Source organism: Oryza brachyantha, chromosome 1 (genome assembly GCF_000231095.2).
Source record: "Oryza brachyantha chromosome 1, ObraRS2, whole genome shotgun sequence".
NCBI lineage: Eukaryota > Viridiplantae > Streptophyta > Magnoliopsida > Poales > Poaceae > Oryza > Oryza brachyantha.
In genome coordinates this window covers 10,544,367-10,553,157 of record NC_023163.2, presented here as the reverse complement: position 1 = coordinate 10,553,157, position 8,791 = coordinate 10,544,367, and the positions used below count along the sequence as shown (strand labels likewise).

The 8,791-nt window shown below is 36.2% G+C and overlaps 1 long non-coding RNA gene across 4 annotated transcripts; it reads right to left on the bottom strand.

Annotated features, from left to right (window-relative positions):
* Positions 1 to 445: 445 nt before the first annotated feature.
* LOC107304577 lies at positions 446 to 3,812 on the bottom strand. Of its 4 annotated transcripts, none has more exons than XR_001550640.2 (5): positions 3,456 to 3,812; positions 3,268 to 3,378; positions 1,966 to 3,182; positions 1,038 to 1,484; positions 446 to 950 (listed from the first exon to the last, which is right to left on the bottom strand). It is a non-coding gene; the product is annotated as an uncharacterized LOC107304577 (long non-coding RNA). The 4 variants fall into 4 exon arrangements; XR_001550641.1 differs by having other exon boundaries at positions 1,038 to 1,405; positions 3,456 to 3,811; XR_001550643.1 differs by having other exon boundaries at positions 1,038 to 1,124; positions 3,456 to 3,811.
* Positions 3,813 to 8,791: the final 4,979 nt, after the last annotated feature.

Below are 8,791 nucleotides of genomic sequence, written 5' to 3'. Positions count from 1 at the left end.
CGGCGAGGTGGGGGAAATTCTCCTGCCCCTCTTTTGGTCTCGATTATTTTTACAGCTTTTATCGTTGTGACTTTCGTGTTCATCTTGTGCTGCCGACGGAATTTGTTCAGTAATGTAGCTTCATCTTGGGGATGTCTTCTTCCTGTCATCCTGTGGTTGCTAGGCACGGCAAACTACAAGACAACTTGAAGTTTCTCTCCACGAACATGACATTGTTTTTGACAGGGTTATAGTTTAATGATTAATTACAGCATTTGTGATGTTAAGAGTGTATAAGGATGGTACTTCAGACGATAAAGTTACAACCTGAACCCCTTCTTTTGTCAGATTGTAGGACATTCAGATCCTTCTGTAACATGTGCAGTTCTTTTTATCTGAATACAATGTGATGTTGGTTTTCTGAAATACACAATGAGATGGAAGCGTTATCCAAAATGTGATTGTTTCTTATTCCTTCCAAATGTTAAATCTGAACTACAGTGTTATCTGCAATAAAATCTGTAGCCCAGGATGGGTTGATCTAAACAACAAATATAATCTAGGTCATTATAGGTACCAAATCCATGGCCACAACTATCAGCAGCAATGGAAATTGAGTGTAACATTGCCAAGGAAAATAAAATAAAGTGCAACACAGTAAAAGAGTATAGTTTCATGGATACACCAAAGTCCATCTAAATAAAGCCTACTCACAGGTTGCATCAAGTGCTATTCATCAAAATGTAGCTTTTTAGCAGGGCAGGAAAATATGAAATCATTTTGTACTCCATATAAAAGACTAGTATATTCGCCTTGGATCAAAGGAGTTGGCATGGTTGAAGATTGCCGGTACATATGATTTGCAACCATGGTTGAAGATTGGCCATGCACATCATTTGCAGCCATGGTCAAGTTTTGCCCATAGACACCACCATCATCTTCATTTCTATTTTCAGATGTATTATTTGGATCTTCTCTTGTAGTTCAGACATATAAAATATAAGAGCATGAAAAAAACAAGATTAGCTATATAAGTATACAATGGATTAAATCAATACCTTTCTTCTTAGCACTCTTCCTCTTCCCTTTAATTTCAATTGGATCTTTTGATCGCCTAGTTTTTGGACCTTTTACCACCTGAGGAACTGTAAACGATATTGCACCATTTAATGTGTCTATGACACAATCATTTGAGTTTAGAGGAACGTCAAATGGCTTTCCTTGCATCTTACTTAGAAAACTATCTGCTTCCAAGTCCAACTTTTTAATAGTTTTCTCCAAATCATCAAGAAGTTATTTAGAAACTGTACACTTTAGCGCAATGGATGATGCATGTCGAGTGATACGTGCAGCTTGTGCTTTCAAAGTATCCTTCTCACTTACTTTTTTCTCAATATAAAATCCTCTTTTCGCATATTTTGTCCATCTATTGAGTATATATTGAGATGGCAAAGTGAAAACTTCATTCATATTGAAGACTCTAAGGACATGCTTACACAATATACCTATAACAATAGTACAACTTATCATATATATGTATTATAAATTAAACTTTAAATTAAAATCTGCATATATTTTTTTGAGAGATTAAAATTTGTATACATACCAATGCATTCATACTTTCTACAAAAACATGTAATGGTTATATCTGCAGGGTTGAAGACAACTGTCGCTTCATAATCTGATTTCATAGGTATAACCATGAATGTCAAGATTGACCGATCAGTTTGTACCAATTTAGATGATAATGAAAATTGTTCTTTAAACTCATTCTCAAACTCTGAATACATCCTCCTAGTATATGATTCAACTGCTATCCTCAACATAGGTAAATTTGATATGCAAGTAATAGGGTTCGAGTTTCGTGACTTGAAATCTGTATCCAACTCATTTTCACGCAGACTATCGGCAACTTTATCACATTCTACAAGGAGTTCAGAAAGACCAAGTTTCCTACGAAATCTTTTTTTAAGACATTGTTCATACCTTCGCTTCTTTGAGTTGAGGTCATATCAGCCGTAAAAGAGTCACGGAAGACGATAGCCCACTTTTTCGTCAAGTGAAATAAGTTTGACATCCATGCATTCTCCTCAAGTTTGTATTCACTCAGCAAGTCATGCCACATCTTATTGAAGTAATACTCCGATCTATCTTCATAGACACATCTCTTAAAATTAGTTAGAAACTTAGGATGATTATGAATTACATGACCGAGATTTTTACCACCATTTAGATAAATGTGCCACAAACAAAGACAATGGCTTGTATTTGGGAATACAAAAGTAATTGCCGCTGCCATAGCCGTGTCTTGGTCAGTGAAAATTGTGCTTGAATACTTGCCTGACATTGCTGTTAGAAAGGTTTTAAAGAGTCAAACAAATGAATCAATAGTTTGATTAAATAACAGTGCAGCCCCAAAAATAATTGTCTGCTTGTGATGGTTGGTTCCAAGAATTGGAGCAAAATACATCTCAAACTTATTGGTGTTAAATGTGGTGTCAAATGACACAACGTCACCGAAGCATGTATAATCCATGATAGATTGACCATCTGCCCAAAAGAAGTTAGCTATCCGACCATATTCCTTATCTATTTGAATGGCATAAGAAAATGCAGGGTCCTGTAACTGCTTATTCTTCAAGTATTCCAGTAGTGTTTGCGTGGGATTGGATTCTAAGTACTTTTTGCGCTCACGACCAATCTCATTATTACAATCCATCTTTGAGAATGGCACTTTGTCAGCTCCTCCATACCACTCCTTCATAAACTGGAACACCTAGGCTGGCTTCATTCCGGCTTCTCTTATTTGGCCAATTAGAATCCTATCTGCTTCTATAACATGTCGTTGGGATCTCAACTTATGTGACTTATTTGGACTAGCGAGATAATGGTTTTGTTCAAATACTTATGTGACTTATTTGCACCGTCCAAATTCCCTCTCGACAGACACTAAACTGAACTTGAGCATTGCAACCTATCCTAGTAGTGTCCAATGATGACTTAGTTTCTCGTTGTCCTTGGTTACTGCAAACAATATATTTTTGATATATAGTCCCATCAACACGTTGCTTTGTCCGACTCCTTCTAATACTAAACCCAATATTTCTGGTATAGGTATTGTACATCTCATATGCATCTTTCTCTGACTCCAAAGCCATTCCTACTTTAGGAACAATCAAATTGTGCACAACTTTACCATCCACCTGTTGTAGAAATAGTTGATTCTTACAATTATATTAACATAGTATTGGATAATCCATTTCTAATCTCATTTGTAATTTTTCTTACCTCTGATGCTGTAGATTCCATTTCTTCATATACTACACACTGTTGTGCATCGTCATTGCCATGAACATGGGAACCATTACCGCATACATCATCTACTTCCATGCCCATCTTCTACATATATGTGAACATCACGCACGATCAAACAACATTAATCAAAAAGTGACAATCAAAGAAATAAACTACCATACCTGCAATGTTATCTTCTCCCCATGGTCTGGATCGTTGTCATCAGCATGTGGATGCAACCTCTGTCCTTCCATGCCAGGTGATACAGCAGATGAAAACGACATCAGATGAGATGATATCCCGGCGGTTAAGTCCCCCTGTTCTCCTCTTCCAATGATGGCTGCTTCATCCGAGATTTCTCCCCTCATGGTTGTTGCGGCTAGTGGCGATTTTCGTCGTGATCTAGGTCGAACGACGACGAGTCCTTTTTCTTTGCATCGACACGATCTAGGGATCTGCACGTTGATGCCGACGTCGTGGTAGGCAAGAGGCACACGCGCGAGCGAACCCAACTGCACCAAACGAACGACGATGCAGATGCACGCCTCTGTCCGGCGGCGCGCGGTGTGTTCGCATGCGGGCTGCAGCAATGTGTGACGTCGCGTGCATGGGCTGTGATCGAGCAAGCAAGCGAGCCGGGTGGCGAGCCGAGCCGAGGCTAAGCAGATCATTGCCGCGCTGCGCAACCAGCGAACAAACGAGCCACCGGGAGCTCTCCGTTGGATCGACTGCTGGGACATGCGTCATCTATCTACATCGGGGGCACACGGGTGCGATGGTGCGCACCGTGCCCACAAAATTTTTTCCTGTGTTTTCACGTGGGAGAGTGGCGTGCGTAGGAGATGCGAAGGAGATTTGGAAGGGAAGGGATTTGGGGAGAGAGATGTGGAAGCAATCTCGGACGTCCATTTCAATGAAAAAGATTTAGACCATTAGATTTTAAGAGCGAGGATTCTAGAAGTGAGGACTCGTAGTTGGTGCAACAACATTTACCGCTGACAATTAAGCAACGAAAAAAAATATGCTTTGGCAACCAAGTGGAGAATAAGATAGATTTAAAATTCACCAAAAAAAACAAAGGTAGAATTATTTATGGCCTTGAATCTTTTCAATAAAATCTATTTTTGGCAATGTTGTTCGTTGTTGCATGCATGTATGAAAAGATAAACAAAATAACCAGATAGTTCATTGAGATTCAATAGTTACTTGCATGACCATATATAGTTAAAATTATTAGTACGGAAACTGAATATCTCCTAATATTGTATGATTTCATATGTTAATAAAGGTAGTAATATATACTTTGAAAACAACACCTAATGTCTATACAATTTGTAAAGCAGCGAAATCGATTTCTATATACCTGGGAAGCGGAAGCAGTGATCCAATATCTATATATCTCGAAAGCAACACCAAATATATATAATTTGAAAGCAGCACTCTTGATTTACATGCACTTGGAAATCAATGCTCGAATTTATATATCTTTCAAAACAAATAATTCTAATTTATATATACTCTAAAAAAAATATGAGATGCATACATTTTAAGTTGGAGATTCTCTAACATAATGGCTAAATCTTGACTCTCCAAATTTAAAGTTTAGCAACATCAAATCTGATGTGTACTCAAAAAGACTATCCATCTCCACTCTTCAAATTTGACAAGGGAGAGGATGACTGATGGACCCACGTGAGTGGGACCCACGAATATCAATCTTGCTAGTAGAAGAATGACTTGTCATATTTTGCCATTTAGAAGCCATGTTTAACCATTTAAATGGCATTACAAGTCAAATAGATACTTTCTTAGATGATAAATTTTGTACAAAATTGCTGAAATTTAGTATAATAATTGAGATGAGTAGTATCTTGGATATGCTCTTAGCTCCCCCATCAAGATATTACATGCTGAATGAACCATAGTATTAAAGAATTTCTTATTTGAGACACAAACATGATTCCAAATTTTAAATTGCGGTCATACAGACATGTGCTAGTAGTAAGACAAAGGTCGCGTTCGCTGTCTTGATTAGATAACTTATGCTCACTCGTTATCCACACGGACGCTTTCTAAACTGCTAAACGGTGTATTTTTTTAAAAAAATTTCTATAGGAAAGTTGTTTTAAAAAATCATATTAATCTATTTTATATTTTTTTAATAATTAATAATGAATTAATCATGTACTAATCCCTTAGTACGTTTTTCGTGCTAGGGATAAGTTAACTTATCCTCACCCCACCGAACGCGGCTAAAGTAGGTAAGGAAAAAATATACTTTTGCTATCACTACCCAAAAAAGGTGTGAACCGTGGCAGACTGTTGGCTTCTCGTGGAGCTTAGAACTATATTGTCTCCGTTTCATATTGCAAGACTTTCTAGCCTTTCTTAAATTTATCAATTGATGAATGTATATAATTTATATATATGTATAGATTTATTAGCATCTATATGAATCTAGATAGAGTTAGAAAATCTTACGTTGTAAAATGGATGGAGTAACAAAGTAGATTTATTATTTTTAGGCAAAGAAACCAGAGAACATTGTGAGGAATGAACTGAGTTGCTTGACACGGAACCAATAGCTGATTTCTATGTTTCCAACATGATTTAGATATGTGTAATTGGAACAATAAACAATGGTACTTCAGTTTTAATGTAGTGCATACCATAATATTATCAAGATGGGGCAACAAAAGGTGACCGAAAAACAAAAAGTCTTAGTTCAAGTGATACAGAGGCCGAGGTCAGTGGCGGTGGGGAGCGGAGGCCAGATTCAGGGCCCGAGGGAGAGGAGGCCGGGGCCTTACAGTTACATGTCAGCCGGTCTCCAGTCGTGAGGTACCTTTCATGATAACGTATACATGGCTTTATTTTGAAACAGTAATAAACCAAGTACATAAAAAATAATAAGTTATATATATATAGCAAGACTAATACGCGTACCCCTTTAATATAGGCTATTCTACACCCTCCTCACTTACTAGGCATTCCAATGTCCATCCTACATCCCACCTCTATTTTCTAGACCAAAAAATCATCCTCATCTTAATTAAAGGCTGGTCAAAGAGTTTCTCACGTGGGTTAACCTCTTATGGGCTTCCTCTATTGTCTATCTAAGTTCACCCCTCGTCTCTTAGGAATTCTGCAGTAACACGAAGGAAAAAATACAGTAACACGACAACTAATTTACAGTAACAACGACGAAACATATCCATGAGGGATCTTCTTTTTAAAATATTTTTTTTCTAACAATTCAGTAGAAACGTTTTTAAAAATAATATGAGGTGAGAGATAAAATTATTTAAAGTTTAGAATCTTAAGAAATATCTATAGGATTTGTATTAGTATATACTAATGTTATAGCAATAGCTACATTAATGCTATACATTTTATGTAGCAATAACACCATGTTACTATAAAATATGAATATTGTTACTGTAATTAGCGATATAAGTACAGTAACGTGTGCGTTGTTACTGTACAATTACAATAACGTTGTGATATAGGTATAATAACATCATGATCGAAGGGCAGTAAAACGAGATGTGACTGCATACTATTGCTACAATACAATTAATACATGTGAGAGAGCTAAAAGGTTGTATTTCTAATCTTTAGAGAGCAATATTTCATGTGTCTTATATTATTTTTAAAACCGTTTTCACTACCGTGGTTAAAAAATATGATTTAAAAAAACTAGATCCGTCATGATGTTGTTACTGTATTTTATAAAGCATATTACTGTATTTTTGCCTTCGTGTTACTGCACTTTTCAGACAGACGGGACTGGACAAATGTATTTGACCGACGTAGGAGAGGTTTGACCAGACCATGAGAGAGGTTTTGAGCCCTTAGAAGAAGGTGGGAGGTGAGTTTGAGCCTTATGAAGAGAGGGGGACATAGAATAGCTTTTATATGGGGGTACACATATTAGTTTTGCTATATATATATATATATATACACAAATGATCAACCTTACACCGGAAAATCAACAGCATTAAATAAAAAATAGAGCTGATATAAATTGAATTATGTATTATATACATATAATCTAAAATTTGTATATATATTCGGGTTGACAAATAGAAAATAATAAAAAATTATTTTTGATATGGTGGTATTTGTAATACTCCCTTTATTATTTTTTATGACACAATTGAATTTTGAATCTTGGTTTAATTATTCATCTTTTTCAAGTTTGTGTGCACTCTCATTGAAGCCACCCAAAGCAACCGGTGGTACGTCGCGCGGCGTAGAAGATAGACAGAAAGTTGATGATTTTTCCTGGGTGAATAATTAAATTGATCCTTCAAATTTCACCTAAGGCTTATCTTGGTCCTTGACATTTCAATGCATCCATTTTATACCTTCAAGTTTTAACTTTTGTTCGATCTTGTTCTTGGACCCACTTATAAAGCATATGATTAATCCTAAGCAACATATTTCTTAATAAATGACTCTTATACCCCTCATTCACACATGTCAGAAAAAGAAAAAATATACCTCACTATTTATGCAGTAAAAGTATGTCTTTAGAAAATTCCATATATCCAAACTTCTATAGACATACATCCAATAAATATATAGTGATATTTTTCTCTAAGATTTGTGTACAATGAATTTTTCTATAGGTGGGTAATACACAGTAACTTATGTAAAAATGAACTTTCAATGTATGCAGTAAAGCTAAACTCTTATGTGCGGTTGCCGAAATAGTGGAGAGTACATATACAATGCTATTTATTTAGTACGTCATTTCAAGCTAAGGGAGAAAGAGAAAATTTCTAATACAAATATTGAGTCTGATTAGCCATGTGACATGTCATGTGAATCCAAGGATGATTTTAAACCAAAACAAAATACATAGAGGACACATATGGACAAAATAAAAACTCAAGGGCCAAATCGAGCCTTTGATAAAACTTAAGGAATGAAATTGGGTATTCACCCATTTTTCTTCATGGCACAGAGGAAGAGAAGTAGAGAGAGAGAGTCAGTGGCAGAGCGTCATTAATGGCTTAATTAACGCGACGGGGGGATGTCACGTCCATTGATCGGGGGTATGAGAGGATATGACATGCACATGATTTTGGGAGAGAATTTTAGATGTTTGGATCCGAGAGGTGAGATATAGAAGTGACGACATGACTTGATGTACTATAGGGTACATACATGTTATGCTGAACGTACGTTCAGAGATTGTATAATAAATAATGCACAGTTCAATATTGTTTGAGCGTAAATTACTAATTAGTTGCCAATACATGTAAAGAAATAGAAAGAAACTAATTAACTGCCCGCTAGTTTTTATTTTTATGTTGGAACTGCAGTCAGTTGATATGAGATATTAGTCATTAATAAATTACTATTGTTAGAAGTAGGCTATTGATATATGGACCCATAAAATACATGGATTATACTTAAAATTGAAAATTAAAAAGTAATAAGTTAAAGGATGTGTTGCCGAGCAGGATAAACGCGAGAGGACAAGGTGGCGTCGTGAGAGTGAGGGGGT